Source organism: Passer domesticus, unplaced genomic scaffold (genome assembly GCF_036417665.1).
Source record: "Passer domesticus isolate bPasDom1 unplaced genomic scaffold, bPasDom1.hap1 HAP1_SCAFFOLD_37, whole genome shotgun sequence".
Lineage (NCBI taxonomy): Eukaryota > Metazoa > Chordata > Aves > Passeriformes > Passeridae > Passer > Passer domesticus.
The window spans coordinates 2,360,966-2,377,392 of record NW_026990149.1 but is presented as its reverse complement, the minus strand read 5'-3'; the positions used below and the strand labels follow the sequence as shown (position 1 = coordinate 2,377,392).

General features: G+C 50.2%; 1 pseudogene; it reads right to left on the bottom strand.

The window, feature by feature from the left end:
* Positions 1 to 16,427, bottom strand: part of LOC135292575 (zinc finger protein 208-like) — an 837,577-nt pseudogene that overhangs the window by 590,916 nt on the left and 230,234 nt on the right.

Sequence of the window (16,427 nt, the reverse complement as noted above, 5' to 3'; positions counted from 1 at the left end):
TTCTGAATCTATGGTGTTTAGCACTCCCAGTCCAGTCCCTAGCAGCCCAGTGAGATCTCTTTTACTCCTAAAGTTAGGGGGCATTCATTCTTGAAGCCAAGTGGTCCAGTCCATGAAAGGATTTCAAAGAAATGGGGCACACTCTAGTTGAATGTCCAAAGCATTTACCTGTATTCCCATTTCTACTCGCTTCAGAGACCATTCTGGATTAACCAGCAGTCTCTGAGTTCTTGTTTTCTTCATAGCATACGGCCCAATTCTAGTAATCACAGGAACTATAGGCTGCACTTCTGCTTCTGGAATAATTGGCCTTTGGGTAGGAACAGCTTTCTTTTGTGTTAGTGGGGTAGTTCTGATCTTGTTCTTCTGATATTCAGTGCACACTTGAGTGATGCTAAAGTCAAGATCATACTCTCTTATTGCACACCCTTCTATTTTTAGGGCACTTACTCAAACATTTGTCACAGCATTCAGAGCTAATCTGAATGAGTTTCATGGGTGGATGGTAAGCCTCATGCAACCCACCTTGCACAAATGCATAGCTACATCCCCAAACATTTCTCCCTTCCCACAAACGTGCATTTGTGACTTTCAGGATCTCATTTAGGGCCCTACGAGAGTGGGGATCACAGGCCCTCCCTTGGCACCGGTACATCCCAGTTACGTTGTACCTGCGCGGTATGGCACTGGCTCCTGTTACAACCATGGCAATGGCTATAATAGTTACCACCTTCTCCATCATGTCCATGATTTCTCTAAGTCCATATATTCACGGTTCCAGGTGAGCTTCAGCTTCAGTTCTTTGTCACCTGGCATCAGTTTCCAGACTTCCTCAGGGGCTTTCTTCACTCGGGAGTGATGGATCCAGGCCTGCTGTTCTTTGATCTTGATTGCAGTAAAGGTAGTGAGGAGCACCTGGAATGGTCCTTCCCACTGCAGTTCCAGGGTCTTTTCTGCCAAAGACTTAACATGCACATAATCCCCAGGTTGTACATCATGTACTGGTCCATCCAAATCTCTGTTTTGAGCTCCAGCCACATATTTTGCAGTTTCTCTCAGTTGTTTATTCAGGGCTATCATATACTTGGGTAGGGTTTCCTCCCCTATTTGTGTAGGTGTGGCTCCTTCTTGAACTGCATATGGTCTCCCATATAATATTTCAAAGGGGCTCAATTTTTCCCTTGTCCTTGGTTTTGTCCAAATTGGCAATAATGCTAATGGAAGAGCCTGGGGCCAAGGTAGGTTTGCCTCTTCTCCCAATCTCACAATTTGTTGCTTAATCAAATGATTCATCTTTTCCACTTGGCCACTCGATTGAGGATGATATGGGGTATGCAGCTCACAGTCTATCGCCAGGTGGTGGCTAATTTCTTGCACAATTTTGGAAACAAAATGCGGCCCTCTGTCTGAGGATATGGTGGCTGGAACCCCAAACCTCGGGATTATTTCTTGCAACAGTGCTTTGCTTACCTCTCGTGCTTCAGCTGTCCTAGTAGGGAAAGCTTCTGGCCAACCTGAAAAGGTATCAGGCAATACCAAGAGGTAATGATATCCCCCCTTCCTGGGTAATTCTGTGAAATCGATTTGCCACTGTTGCCCAGGTCCGCAGCCTTTCCCAATTTGTCCAACTTTAGGCTTTGGGATGTTTTTAGGATTAGTTCAGAGGCAAAGACTACACTGACGAGTTACCTGTATTACTGTGCCCTGGAGTTTCCTGGCCATAATTTTTCCTTTCAAATTGTTGTACAGGGCATCTACTCCCCAGAGTGTTTTTTCATGTTCTTTTTGCACTGATGACCACAGCAAATAGGAAGGCGCTACAAGTTTCCCTTCCTCTGTTACAGCCTGTCCTTCTTGATTATAATTTGCTTTTTTTGCCTTAAAAAGTTTCTTATCCTTTTTATTGTACACTGGCTTACCATCAATAGAAATGTTTTCATCTGGGATCAATGTTGCCTCCACTGTCTCCTCAAATACCTCACCTCTGGCTGCGTCTTTTCCCTCTCTGTCCACCAGCATGTTCCCTTCTTCCAATTCAGAGCTCACTTTTTGCTGTGCCTTAATGTGCATGATGGCTGCCTTCTCAGGTAGTTGTACTGCACCTAGTAGTCTCAGTATCTCTTGTACATGTTTAATATTCTTCCCTTGTGAATTCAACAGTCCTCTCTCTCTCCAAATGGCTCCACGTGCATGAACCACCCCAAACGTGTACCTTGAGTCCGTGTAGATGTTAACCTCTTTTCCTTTTGCCAGCTCTAAGGCTCGAGTTAAGGTGATTATTTCAGCCTTCTGTGCAGAGATGTTTGCTGGTGAAGACTCTATTACCTCTCTGCTTGTGGTAACCGCATATCCAGGGTGCCTTTTTCCACTGATGACATAGCTGCTTCCATCAGTGAACCAGGTCTCAGCATCTTCAAGTGGGGTGTCCTTCAGATCCGGGCAGCTGGAGAAAGTGGCTCCAGTGGTCTCCAGACAGTCATGGATCACTGCTTCTCCCATACTCCCACTGAGGAAGGAAGCTGAATTTACAATGTGAGTTACCACAATTTCAACACCATCTTGTTCCACTAGTATAGCTTGGTACTTCAGAAACCTCTGTGGGGAGAGCCAATGTCCCCCTTTTGCCTCAAGGACTGCAGACACCGTGTGGGATACCAGCACAGTCATTTTCTGGCCCAGGGTGAATTTGTGTGCTTCCTGGATGTTCACTGCCACTGCTGCAACAGCTCTGAGACACCCTGGCCATCCTTTAGCTGCCGTGTCCAGCTGTTTGGAGAGATAGGCCACTGCTCTCTGGTACGGGCCTAAGTTCTCTGCTAATATTCCCAGGGCAATCCCTTGTTTTTCATGGGAAAACAGGAAAAATGGTTCACTCACGTCTGGAAGTCCTAGAGCTAGAGATGACATGAGGGCCTTCTTTAGTTGGTCGGAGGCTTGGGTTGCTTCTTTTGTCCACTGAAGATCTCTGCTCCCTTCCCTGATCAGGGCATATAGAGGTTTAACAAGTAACCCATAGTTAGAAATCCACAGGCTGCACCACCCTGTCATGCCTAAAAAGGTTCTCAGTTCCTTCAGTGTCTGAGATCTCGGGGTCTGGCATATTGCTTCTTTGCCATCCTGCCCCAAGGTCCTTTGACCTGCACTCACCTCATAACCCAGGCAAATGACTGTTTGCCTCACCATCTGGGCTTTCTTCTGGGATACTCCATACCCCTGCAGGCCCAAACAGTTTAGGAGGCTTACCGTCCAGTGCACGCGTGTCTCCTGGGTCTGGGTGGCTGTTAGGAGGTCATCCACGTACTGCAGCAACTGCCCTTCTCCTGGTAGAGGTTTCCAAGACTCTAAATGCTTGGCAAGTTTCTCCCCAGATACAGTGGGAAGTTCTTGTACCCCTGTGGTAATACACACCATGTGAGCTGCTTCCTCCGTGCAGTTTTGGGGTTCTCCCATTTGAATGCAAAAATTTTCTGGCTGGCCTTGTGGAGAAGGAGGCAAAAGAAGGCATCCTTCAAATCTAAAATGGTAAACCAGGTTAGTTCAGGTGTTAAAGGAGTTAATAAAGTATAAGGGTTAGCAACTACTGGATACAAGTCTTCAGTTACTTTGAGAACAGCCCTTAGGTCTTGTACTAACCTGTATGACCCATCAGGCTTTCTTACTGGCAAAATGGGGGTATTGAAATCAGACTGACACTCTCTTAACAGTCCTATTAGCAAAACGTTTTCTATGATTTTGCTAGTCCCTTCTCTGTCTTCCTTCTTTAGGAGGTATTTTTTAACCCTTACTTGTTGTTCCCCTTCCTTGAGCTTAATTTGTATGGGCAATGCATTCTTTGCTCTCCCTGGTATATTAGAAGCCCATACACCAGGGAATAATTGATCCATTATTTTCTTGAAGTTTCTCTCTTCTTCACTCACAATTTCAATTTCTTTGATTATTAACATTGGGCTTAACAGCTCCACATATTGTTGGTCCTTTACCTCCAAACTAATTTCTCCATTTTTCAATATTATTTTTGCATCCAGCTGCTCTAGCAGATCCCTGCCCAAAAGTGCAGATGGAGCATTAGGCATATATAAAAATGGATGAATCTCCCATTGCTTTCCCAATTTATACTTTAATGGTTTGCAAAAATATGCTCTTTCAGATTGACCAGTAGCCCCCTTTACCATAACATAATCATTTGTTAGAGGTACAGGACCTTATTCAACACTGACAATGTTGTCCCTGTGTCCACTACAAATTCCACTTCCTTTTCCTTGTTCCCCAGTTTAACTACAACCAGAGGGTCCCCTAGGGTAGGGCCCTCCTGTCCTCCTCAGTCCTCCTTCACATGAGCAACCAGCCTTTCCCCCAACCCCCAATCGCTTTTTCTCTGTTCATCACCCCTTCTTCATTCTGGGCACTGGTTTTTCCAGTGTCCAAATTTCTTGCAAAATGCACATGGATCTTTTCCCACTCGGGGTGGTCCTTGTCTTGGCAGGTCTTGCTCACGTTTCTCCTTTTCTCCCGCCCTTACTACTGCTACTAATTTCTTCATCCCTGGTTTATATCCTCCCTCCCGATTACTAAACACTCTCCATGCTTCATCCAATAGAGTCTCCAAGCCTCAGCTATTTGGGCCCCGGATCTTCTGAAGTTTCCACCTGATATCTCCTGTGGATTGTCCGAAAAATAAATTTATTAGTTGTTGTATTCCTTCATCCAATCCAGAGTCCAGGGTGGTATATCGCCGCATCGTGTCCCAGAGGTGATCCAAAAATTCAGAAGGTGTTTGAGTAGGACCTTGTTTAACAGCATATAAGGCTGACCAATTTATGGTTTTAGGAATTGCTCATTCTAGTCCTTTTACTACAAAGTCTTGGTATCTCTTAAGCTGTGCCCATTCATCGGGTTCATTGGGATCCCACATCGGATCCTGAAGGGGAAACACATCTTTGATATCCTCTTGTGCTGCTGTACAAGTGTCTTCAGCTAAATCCTTGGCTACCTTCAAACCCAACTGCTTCTCTGTTTCTGTTAAGGCATCAAGCAGTAACTGCATGTCTGCCCAATCAGGTAAATGCTGCTTAGCCATAAACTTTACCCTTTTAGCAACCCCTATTGGGTCATTCCCATAACCCTTAGCAGTCTTTTCCCAAGCCTCCAAATCCACTGAGAAAAAGGGGACCTTAATCATCCTTGGTTCCCCATTAGAGGTTATAGCCTGCCTTAAGGGTGCTTGTATGAGTCCTTTAGTTTGCTTTCTAGTTGTTTGTGGGGGTGGGTTCAGTCTGGTTTGCCTTCTGGCCCTTGATGCTATCAGACCTTGCAGGGAAGGCTCCGGACTTGGTTCAGATTCATCCCATTCACTATCACTACTAGGCAACGGTGGGTAAAGCCTCCATGGTTCCCTTAATTCAGGAGTTGGTGGGGAAACCCCTCCCTCAATTACTGTTTTTCCCAGGGCAGATGAACCAGAAGACAAGTTAGGGGAGGCTAAAGTTGGTGAGGGTTCCAATTTTACTCGTTCCTCTACCCTGCCTCCTTCCTGCTTTCTAGAGGGTGGTAAAAGTGCCTCTACTGTCTCTTGTTCCAGATCTCTGTTGCATGGAGCACGTGCTACAACACTGTTTCAGCTTTTCCCTGTTAGCTTTATTATCCTTCTCAAGAGCCAATACCAGTGGATCAGATGGAGGCCTAATCCCACAATCCCTTTGCCACTCAGGGTGATTTCAAAGGCGGAAAAACATAGCAGCATAAGTCACCTCTTGCCACTTCTATTCCCACCTAAGGAAAAGCATGAACTGTAATAGAGTCTCATAGTCCAGTGTACCATTTGCTGGCCACTTCACTCCATCAAGTCTATAGAGTGGCCACCACTACGTGGAAAGTTTGACAAGTTCCCTTTTAGTTTCACTGCCACCATAGCCCACCAGCTCTTTCCAGTGTGTTAACATACACCCTAAAGGGCTTCCTCTGGGAATCTCTTTGCTTTCATTTGCCCCCATGTTTAGGATCCTCTTTTTCACAATGTCTTTTGATCTTATCCCAGTTCTTAAATTTCACTTGGTATTCCCTTGGTACAAAAATATACTGGCAACACTCAACTCTAAGAATTTCCACTGCTTTCTTTAATGTTCCTGAAACCCCATTTTCCAACAACTCAAATATTTTACTGCTATCCCGCAACTCTTGACCAATTGCCAACAAAATTCATATAGTTATCTGGGCAGCCCTTTGTTCTTTTTTATAACAGAGAGACAAGTTCCAGTCTTAGGTATTAACCACCTGTACCCTTGCCAGACCCACAAGTCCTGACAGACTGCACACCGAAACACGATCCACAGATCACAGCAGCAATCTTTCCTTGGGCAGGGGAATACCCCTGAACCAGGTTCTCGATTCCTGTGCCTCCTGTTCCTGCTCATATAGTTGTGCTAGCAAACAAAAGGGATAAAACAGCTTGTTAATTAATTTTCTCCTTTTCTCTAAAAAAAGAAAGGGTTAGCAGGCCTTCAAAGGCAGGGTTCAGAGCAGCAGCTGTTAGGGAAAGAACTTGTAGTTCTACAAAAAAGGGGTGGGAAAACTCCTTTTGATTCAATCTAATGAAACCACACCATGTAGTTAGGTACTCCACCCAAGTTGCAGGTTACTAATAATTTATTAAATCAGGTCCTCTGTTAAGCTTTGCTCCAGGTGTATTCCTATTAAAATATGTTTAAAAATTGGAAGCAACTTTTCACACACTGTAGACAGTGTGCAGCTGAAAGCAAAGCGTATCTCTTGTCATGCTGTAACCAAAGGACAGATGGAAACCTTGCAAAGTATCAGTCAAGTTCTGGCAGAAATTTGACGATTCCACGCTGCACCAAGAGCTGTGTGAGTCACTACTGTAACCCATTCCGAAGCTTTTTGGACTGCTAACCAAATTTCTCTCACCCTTTGGTGGAAAATGTTACAGAACACAGAGTTCAGCTGCGTATCTGGGCACCAAAGAAGTCTCTCAGCTACCTCTGCCAGCACTACTTCTGGGCTCTCTGTTTTCTGCATACAACCAAAGCCGCTAAACTGAATTTCCCTTTTCTTGCTGACAACCTGACTCCTAACACTAATAGTTTAGGCTCACAAAAAAGAAACAGACAGGGGTTTTTCACGACCCCAAACACAACAAAAGTTTTAACAAGGTCCTGCTGAAAATCACACAAACTTTGGCCAGGGCACAGCACAAATCCCTCCACAAGAATTGGGGGGGTGGAGGTAAACCATCAGCACTTTAAAATATTACCACACACTCTAGCAACTGCAAACCTCACATACCAATAAAATTATCAAAACACGCGCTCACCAAACTCTCGGCGTTTTACAGGGAGATAAAAAGAGGTATCCCAAGGCTACAAAGTCTGGACTCCCCTCTGGTTACCCAGGAAACAAATGACTGCCTGATCACCAGGACTGTGTCAGGAATAGTTGTGGGCTTTCCATTCACTCTTTTAACTACTAAGGAAACAAATTTAACTCACACAAAGCCTTTTTCACCTGACCATACATCAAATAAAAGTTTACATCCAAAAACACATGCTGTCCAAGCTCACACACAGCCTAATTCCCCTCTAACACAGTCTAAGCACAATACAAACACTTGAAATCAGTCCGCTCTCCCAAACAAAAGTGGCAGTGTCCCTCCACAATCAGGCAGGGATTTCAAAGACCTTTTACAAATTTAAGCTTACAAAACTCCCAAAAACACTTACAAAGGTTAATAACACATGCCAAATCACACAAATGATAATGCTTACAACACAAACTCTCACAAACCACAACAAATACAGTGCATCTACAACCTAAACACACAAAATCACAAAACCACCAAACAAACACGGATCCAATTACAATACACACACACACACACAGACACACACACACAACGCTGGGGGCACAACCAGGATTGTCTGCCACCCACAATGGGACCCTTCGCAGCCCAAAAATTCGGACTAACCACCCAAATGACGAGTCACTGAGGTGCACCTTTAAACTACAAATTGAAACCAGAGCCACCCCTGCTCCAATCCCAATTCACAACACCACAGCCATTGTCTCCACTACGAGACATGGACTACCAGAGCCCTGGTCCCCACTGCGGGACACGGGTTACCAGACCACTGAGGCGGGACGAATCCCGCGTCCTATTAACTGCTGATATAATAAGGTACCTTTCCCTAAAGAGAAACATTCCTTTTGTCCGTGGTTCCAGCAGGACCTGGTCTTTCCCCACGTAGGCAGCAGGATCACAGGATCCTCCTTCCCAGAAATTCCTGGGTGGGTGCCCAGAGGGGTCCCGGACCCCCACTGGCCCCACGGCCAGAGAGTGCAGGATGTCCTGCTGCAGTCACCAAAGTGATTTATTAAAAAAATATGGATATTGATCTAGCACCGATATCCAACTGTGACGGACAAAAACTCTCTAACAGTTTAAAGCTACAAGGTGTATGTTTATTGCGATGCCGGGCGGCGTGTGGGATAGCTCCCAAATGCACACTGCAATTTACAGGTGATTACAGAGTCCTGTCATCCATACAACTACTGAATACCCAAAATACAAATACATATTCATAATTTTGGTACATCCCATTCCCCGTTTCATAGGCTAATTATTTCAAAATCTATTAGGCATACGTAGTTTGTTCTTTGAAATGGGTCGGGGTCCCTTTCATGGGAAGGGTCCCAAAATGAGGAAGTAAATGAAGTCTTCCTCATTCTGACCTTTCTACCTTTTCAATGCAAATATGACAAATGAACCCTTGGTAGAATTCCCATTCCCTGGCTTCAACTGGTTTCAGAACACAGGAGGCCCACAATTGTCTTATGTTCCTAAAAGCTATCTGTCAGTTTCTATAGTCTTCATTAGAAACCCAGCTAACCAAACATTGTGTTGACAAGCAATCCATTATTAGTTAATTACTAACTCTTACCTTCATCAAGGCCTACCTATTTATTTTAATTAATTACAATAAAGTTTATCTCTAACTAAAATCTTAGCTCCTCCAAAATGTCTAACTTCCTTAAAGTTTATGTTTCAAATCCAGCCTCTTGCCATGGTGCCCTTGGGTCTTCCTCTTCAAGATGGGGGTCCCACAAGGTGTGGCCATCAGGGGGTGACTTACGGGGTGCAGGTCGTGCTGTCCTGTCTTGGTTTGGAAAGCCAGGTGTCTGCTAAGGAAGGCAGGAACCTCCCCTGAAATGGAAAATGGAAACTCCTTCCCTCTGAATTGTTATAATTCTGAATTAAGGGGCTCTCAGGCAAAGCTATGGGAATAGGAATTCTTTTTTAGCAAAAATTAAAAATACAAAGGCAATAGCAAAAACCAAAAAAAAAACCCAAAACCACTGACAGAGTCAGAATACAACCTGACACCCTGTGGGTCAGGGTGCTGGCAGCAGTCCCATTGAATGGTGGCTGCAGCCCTCCTGCAGTGACAGGTGTGGCTCTGTTGGAGCAGGGATCCTGGAGAAGGGTGGAGTTTTCCTCTGAAGGTCCAGTGGTGGTGTAGATGGGCCTGGTCTTCCTCTGGCAATCCAGTGGGAAAAGGTTGATCCTCTGGCAATCCAGTGGGAAAAGGCTGCTGCAATGTTCCAAACTCAGATTCTATCCAGGAAGAAATGCTTGGCTCCTCCCGCTGGGCAGAGCATCTCCCAGTGGCATGATGTTATTTTATCAGCCATGCAGTAGCACTCAATGGCCCATTAACAGAAGGTAATTAATAATTATTGACAGAAGCTATCTCCTGGATGAAGGATTGGTTGTGGAAGAGATAAACTGCCCAATGAACAGAAGATAAGTGCTCCACCTCTGACAGATGGCAAACAGAACACACACTTAGCTTGCAATCCAGGACATGTTCTCACTGGCTGCCCCCATTCTCCAGAGTTCATGGTGACCAGGGAGGCTGCAGCTGCCGGTGCCGGGAACAAACGAGACGGGTCTTGGTTTCAGAAAGCTCCAGAATCCATTTCTTACCCCCAAAAGACAGGGCAAAGGCAGGTGCTCCCTCAAACACCTATGAAATGGTGAGACTTTAGAGATCGTTGATCAATGTCATTCATTTAACACAGTTTGGGCTGTTTTTATGGGATAAAGATGAATCAGAAGAAAATCAAGGCCAAACCAAAAGGACAAGCAGCCAGGTGTGTTCCCAGCATGGATCACAGGGAATGTGGGTCACCAGGGCTGCGCCCAGCGTGGCTCCTGCAGTGGGGGATGGAGCTGGAGCAGCGCACGAAGCTCTTCCCGCACTCGGGGCACTCGCAGGGCTTCCCTCACCGGTGCCTCCGTTGGTGTTGGGTCAAGTTAGAGCTGCTGGAGAAGCTCTTCCCACACTGGGGACATTCGTAGGGCCTCTCCCCGCTGTGGATGCGCCGGTGCCTGACAAGGTGGCAGTTCTGCCTGAATCCCTCCCCGCAGTCGGGGCAGCAGAAGGGCCTCTCCTCTGTGTGACTCCAATAGTGCAGGAGGAGATGGGAGTGGGTCCGAAACCCCTTCCCACACTTGGAACACTCGTAGGGCCTCTCCCCAGAGTGGATCTTTTGGTGGACAATCAGGCTGGAATGCTGCCTGAAGCTTTTCCCACACTCCCCACACTCGAAGGGCCTCTCCCCGATGTGGATTCTCTGGTGGCAGAACAGACTGGAGCTCTGGCTGAATCTCTTCCCACACTCCCCACACTCGTAGGGCCGTTCCCCAGTGTGGGTCCTCTGGTGCTGGATCAGATTGGAGCTCTGCCTGAAGCTCTTCCCACATTCCTCACACTCGTGGGGCCTCTCCCCAGTGTGGATGCGCCGGTGCGTGACAAGATGGGAGTTCCGCCTGAAGCCCTGCCCGCAGTCGGGGCAGCGGAAGGGCCTCTCCTCTGTGTGCGTGCGCTGGTGCTTGAGGAGATGGGAGCTGCCCTGAAACCTCTTCCTGCACTGATCACACTCGTAGGGCCACTCCCCAGTGTGGGTCCTCTGGTGCCTCATCAGGTTGGAGCTGTGCCTGAAGCTCTTCCCACACTCCTTGCACTTGTGGGGCTTCTCTCCATCAGGAACCTCCTCATGGACCACCAGCTCCAACCTCTGGCTCCATCTCCGGCCGCCTTCCCGGCCCAGGCTGGCTCTTTCCCCCTCAGATCCCCGCCATCTGCGTTTGCAGCCCCTCCTCGTGTGGCATCTCCGGGGCTTTTCCTCCCCGTTGGGTTCCTGCACCGTGGAGCCGCTCAAAACGGCCTCTGCCACGAGGTTCTGCTGTGCTGGGCTGGGAGATGCAGCAGGAGAGAGAGGCAAAGGGGCACTGACTTCCTCCTCACCTGACTCCATGTCCAGGGACATCTTCCTCTTCCTCACTACCTCACAAGAAGTGACAATGGGAAATCCTGGTTTGGGGAAAACAAGGGATGAGCATGTTGAGTTTGAAGGTCTTTCTGCCCAAGTCAATCTCTACAAGTCACCAGCGACCTAGGCTGCAGAAAACCTCCCAAACACCAAGATTCAGTGCTGAAAAACCCTCCCCAGGAGTTCCCCACCCCTGCTCCCTCCCCTCTGCTCTTTGGGAGTTCCCCCTGTCCCAGCTGCTGGGGTCATGGTTGCATTGGGGGTCCCCCTTCTCCTCGGTGCCCGCCCTCCCCAGCCTGCTGGCAGTCCCAGCAATCCCAAAACCTGCCCCCTCTTCGCTCCCGATTCAGGGCTGCCAGGGCTTTTTGGGCTCCCTTCTCCCCTCATTCTCTGCTCTGGGCTGCAGGGGCTCCAAGGAGTCCCCCCTGCCCCTCTCCAGCCTCTGCAGGCTCCCGCCCATGGCGGCGCTCCCCCCTCTCTGGGCTCCCCACTTTGGGCTCCTGGGGGACACAGGGCTCTGCTCCTCCAGGCTGCCTCTGCCGCCAGCCGCCACCGTCACCCCCCGATGTCCCCCCGAGGGGCCTTTTCCGCTCAGCCTTGCACTTCTTTATTCTCCAAACATCCCCCCAAAAAATTTCAGCCCAGAGATCCCCCGGGATATCTGGCCTGAGCTCCCCCTCCCCGCTCACCAGCGCCATGGGGGCGATGATCCCACAGGTGGGGGCTGCGAATGCACGGAGGGCTCGACCGCGTGCTTCCTGCTGCTCAGCCTTGATCCGCCTCTGTCCCTCCTCTTCCTCTTCCTGCCCCTTCTCCTATTCCATCCCCCGCCTCCTCCTAATCCTTCTCCTCCCTAACCACACCTCCTTCTCCTTCTGTGGCTGCTCTCTCTCCGCCTTCCCCCTCCTCCTCCATCTCCCCCCCCACCCTCCCGCCTCCTCCTCCTTCATCCCTCCCCTTCCCTCCCTCCTCCTCCTCCCGCAGCAGCAGCGACCCCCTCGCTGCCCCGTTCCCGGAGCCCTCGCAGCCCGCGGCAGGAGCGGGGCTGGAGCCGGCACAGCTCGGCACGGGCAGCGCGGGGCTCTCGGCTGCTCCCGGCCGCTGCGGAGAAGGGGGGAAGCCGGCCCGGGCAAAAGGAGAGGCAAACTGCGACAACTGGGGGCCCCACATCCAAACTGGGCCCTGCTGGGGAGCCTGCCTGGGCACTGCCAGCCCTTGGGGCTCCTCTCGGCACAGCCGGGAGGGGGGAACGCACAGAGGGCTGCGGGATCCCAGCGCTGGCAGCACTGCCAGGGACTGGGCTCTGCTGGCATCATACTGGGAGTGACTGGGACTCTACTGGGTTTGTTCTGGGATCATACTGGAATCATACTTGGACTGTACTGGCTTTGTACTGATATCATTCTGGGATCATACTGGGAGTGAGCAGGAGCCTGCAGAGGCAATTGAGACCATGGTAGGGGCAAATGGGATCTACTGGGAGTGACTGGCATTATGCTGAGGGTGACTGGGAGCAACTGGGATCATGACAGGAGCAACTGGGAGTGGCTGGCTGTGTTCTGGGAGGGATTGGAAACAACTGGGCTTCTACTGGGATCAACTGGGATCATGCTGGAGGTGACTGGGATCATCCTGGCAGTGAGTGCCACTGCACTGAGGCTGACTGGGAGTGCTTGGCAGCAAATGGGATCATACTGGGGAATAATGGGAGGGACTGGGAACCTGCTGGAGGGACCTGGGATACACTGGGAGATACTGGGAGTGACTGGAACAAAAGGGAGGATGAAAGAGAGCAAGTGGAACCATGTGGAGCACAACTGGTTCATACTGGCAGGGACTGGGAGCACACTGGGCTCATCTCTGGATCATACTGGGAGGGACTGGACTAATACTGGGAGAATCTGAGAGTGACTGGGAACACACCCTGCACATCATCCCCCATAATGGCCTGACTGGGAGCAACTGGGTTTATACTGGGAGCACACTGGGAGTGCTGGCATGTGACTGGGATCCAACTGGAGCTTACTGGGATCATATTGGGGTTGAAAGGGAGTGACTGGGATCACACTTTGGGCTACTGGGAGCACCTGAGAGAAACTGGGAGCATGCTGCAAGCAAACTGGAGGAACTGGGCAGGACTGGATGCGTGCTGGAGGCAGCTGGGATATTCTGGGCATGACTGGGGGATCACACTGGGAGAACTGACACCTTCCTGGGGCCACTGGCGGCGCATGGAAATGACTGCAGACATGCTGGGACAAGGTGGGAAATGTTGGGGGGTTTTGTGGATTTTGGGGGTTTGTATTTTGGGGGTTTTATTGGCACTTTGGGGGGGGGGTTCTTCTTCTGGGGATGTTTGGGGATTTATTGATTTTTTTTTTTTGGTATTTTGGGAGGTTTTGCTAGGATTTTCCTGGGCTTTTTGGGGATTCCCAGAAATTCTGGGAGTTTCATTGGGATTTCTAGGAGATTTTGAGGCATTTCACTGGAATTGTGGGGATTTTAGTGGGATTCATTGGGGATTTGAGGTTTTTTTGAGAGTTTTGGTAGGCTTTTTGGGGTTTTGTGGGTTTTTTTTGGTTGTTGTCATGATTTCTTTGGGTCTTCGGGTGAGGTTCTGTGGGATTTTTATGGTTTTGGGACATTTTTGGGGAGGTTAGCAGGGTTTCATCGGGATTTTGAGCGTTATTGGGATTTCAAAAGACCTTGTGGGCTTTTATTCTGATTCTAGGGTGTTCTAATGGGATTTTGTGAGATTTATTTCAGATTTCATGAGTTTTATTGGGACTTTTGGGGCTTTTAAGGAGATTTTGATGCCTCTCAGCCCTTCTGCAAACCCTTGGACAACCCCAAAGGCCCCAGACCCCCAAATCCCCCACAAATTCCACTAAAAATCCTAAATTCCTCAAGAAATTACAATAGGATCCTCCAAAACCCCAGAGAATCCCACAAAATCCCAGTCAAACTCACCAAAACTAAAAAAAAAACTCCCCAAAATTTCACTAAACCCCCTGAAAAACCAACCCCCTCAAGCCCAATAAAATCCCCCAACATCCAAAACTCCCCAAATCCACAAAACCCCCAAAATCCCATAACCCCCCCTGAAACACAAGGTTTTGGCTTTGGTTTGGTTTCTCTCCAAGACCTCTATAATTCCCCCTGAACTTCCATCAAATACCCAATAAAGCCCTAAAAAAGCCCCAAGATAATCCCCAAAACCCTCCCAAAATTGCATTAAAATGCCCCAAATCCCAAAATTCCCCCGAAAAATGCCCCCCAGAACCCCCCAGACTCTCTGGGGCCGTCCTGGATCAGGGGCACCGGCCGGTGGAACAGGAGCCACCTCAGGGGCCCTCGGAGCTCTGTGGGGAGGGGGCACCATGGGAGACCCCCAGAAACAGGAGGGGGGGGTGGAACCCCTGTTGTGCCCCCTCGCCCCGAAACCCCCAGACCCCGGTTCAGGGGGGGCCTGGGACCCCCCGGGACCCCCAAATCTCCCCCGGGACCCCTCTGGGAGCCCCAAACCCCCCCAAGGTTGGCCCAGGATCACCCTGGACCCCCAAAACCTTCACGGGACCCTCAGACCCCCCAGTTCCCCACAAAACTGATCCCAGATCCACCTGAGACCCCCTCAAATCCATCAGACTGCCCCAAATCCCCCTCAATCCCCCCCAAACCCTGGGAAATCCCCTCACACTCCGCTAAAGCCCCCCAGATGCACCTCAGAAGCCCCCAGAGCTCCACAGCTCCTCTCACAATCCCCCAAAACACCCTCAGACCCTCCCAATTCCCCTCAGATCCCCCTAAACCCACCTGAGAACACTCCAGACCCTCTCAAGCTGCCCCCAAAGATCCCTAAAGCCCCCTCAGACCCACCAAAGCCCCCTCAGACCCCCTCATTATCCCCAAACACGCCGCACACCCCCCTATTTCCCGTCAATCTCCCCAAAATCCCCGATTTCTCCTCAGACCGCCCCAAACCCCCCCAGTTTCCCCTCAGCGCCTTCCTCAGCCGCGCGCGCCTCTGAATCTCCCGCCTCCGCCGCGTGCACGGGCTCCCCAGCCAATAGCGGCGCGCCCCGCCCCGAACCGGCCAATGAGGGCGCGGCTCCCTTCAGCAGCGCCCGCCTCCCCGCGGCGCTGCAGCCAATCAGAGGCGAGCCGCAGCGGCGGTGCCGTGCCGGGCGCTGCAGAGAGCGGGGGCGGCGCTGGGAGCGGCCGGAGCGCTCCGGGAGCTGCTGAGGCGGCCGGGACAGGGCCGGGAGCGGCTGAGAGGGGATCGGGGGGGCGTGGGAGGGTCCGGGGGGCTGGGGGGGCTTTGGGGGAGGGTTCCGGGGGTGTGGGGCGGGGTCTGGGTAGGGGTCTTGGCTGGGGGATCGTGAGGTGTCAGGGAGGGTCTGGGGAGGGGTCCTGGGGCACTGTGGGGGGATCTGGGGGTGGGGAGGGGTCCTGAGAGGGGTCTCGAGGGGGGTCCTGGGGGTGCTGGGGGGACTTTGGGGTTCCAGGGTGGTCCTGGGCCAACCTTGGGGGCTTTTCAGGGGGATTTGGGGTTCCCGGAGGAGATTTGGGGATCCTGGGGGTTCCCAGCCCCCCCCTCCCGTTTTTGGGGGTCTCCCATGGTGCCCCCTCCCCACAGAGCTCCGAGGGCCCCTGAGGTGGCTCCTGTTCCACCGGCCGGTGCCCCTGATCCAGGACGGCCCCAGAGAGTCTGGGGGGTTCTGGGGGCATTTTGGGGGGAATTTTGGGATTTGGGGCATTTTGGGGCAATTTTAATGCAATTTTGGGAGGGTTTTGGGGATTATCTTGGGGCTTTTTAGGGCTTTATTGGGTATTTGATGGAAGTTCAGGGGGAATTATAGAGGTTTTGGAGAGAATTATTGTGTTTCAGGGGGGGTCATGGGATTTTGGGGGTTTTGTAGATTTGGGGAGTTTTGGATTTTATTGGGGATTGGGGGGTTGATTTTTGAGGGGGTTTAGTGAAATTTTGGGGAGGTTTTTGAGTTTTGGTGGGTTTCACTGGGATTTTGTGGGATTCTCTGGGGTTTTGGAGGATCCTGCTGTAATTTCTTGGAAATTTTGGG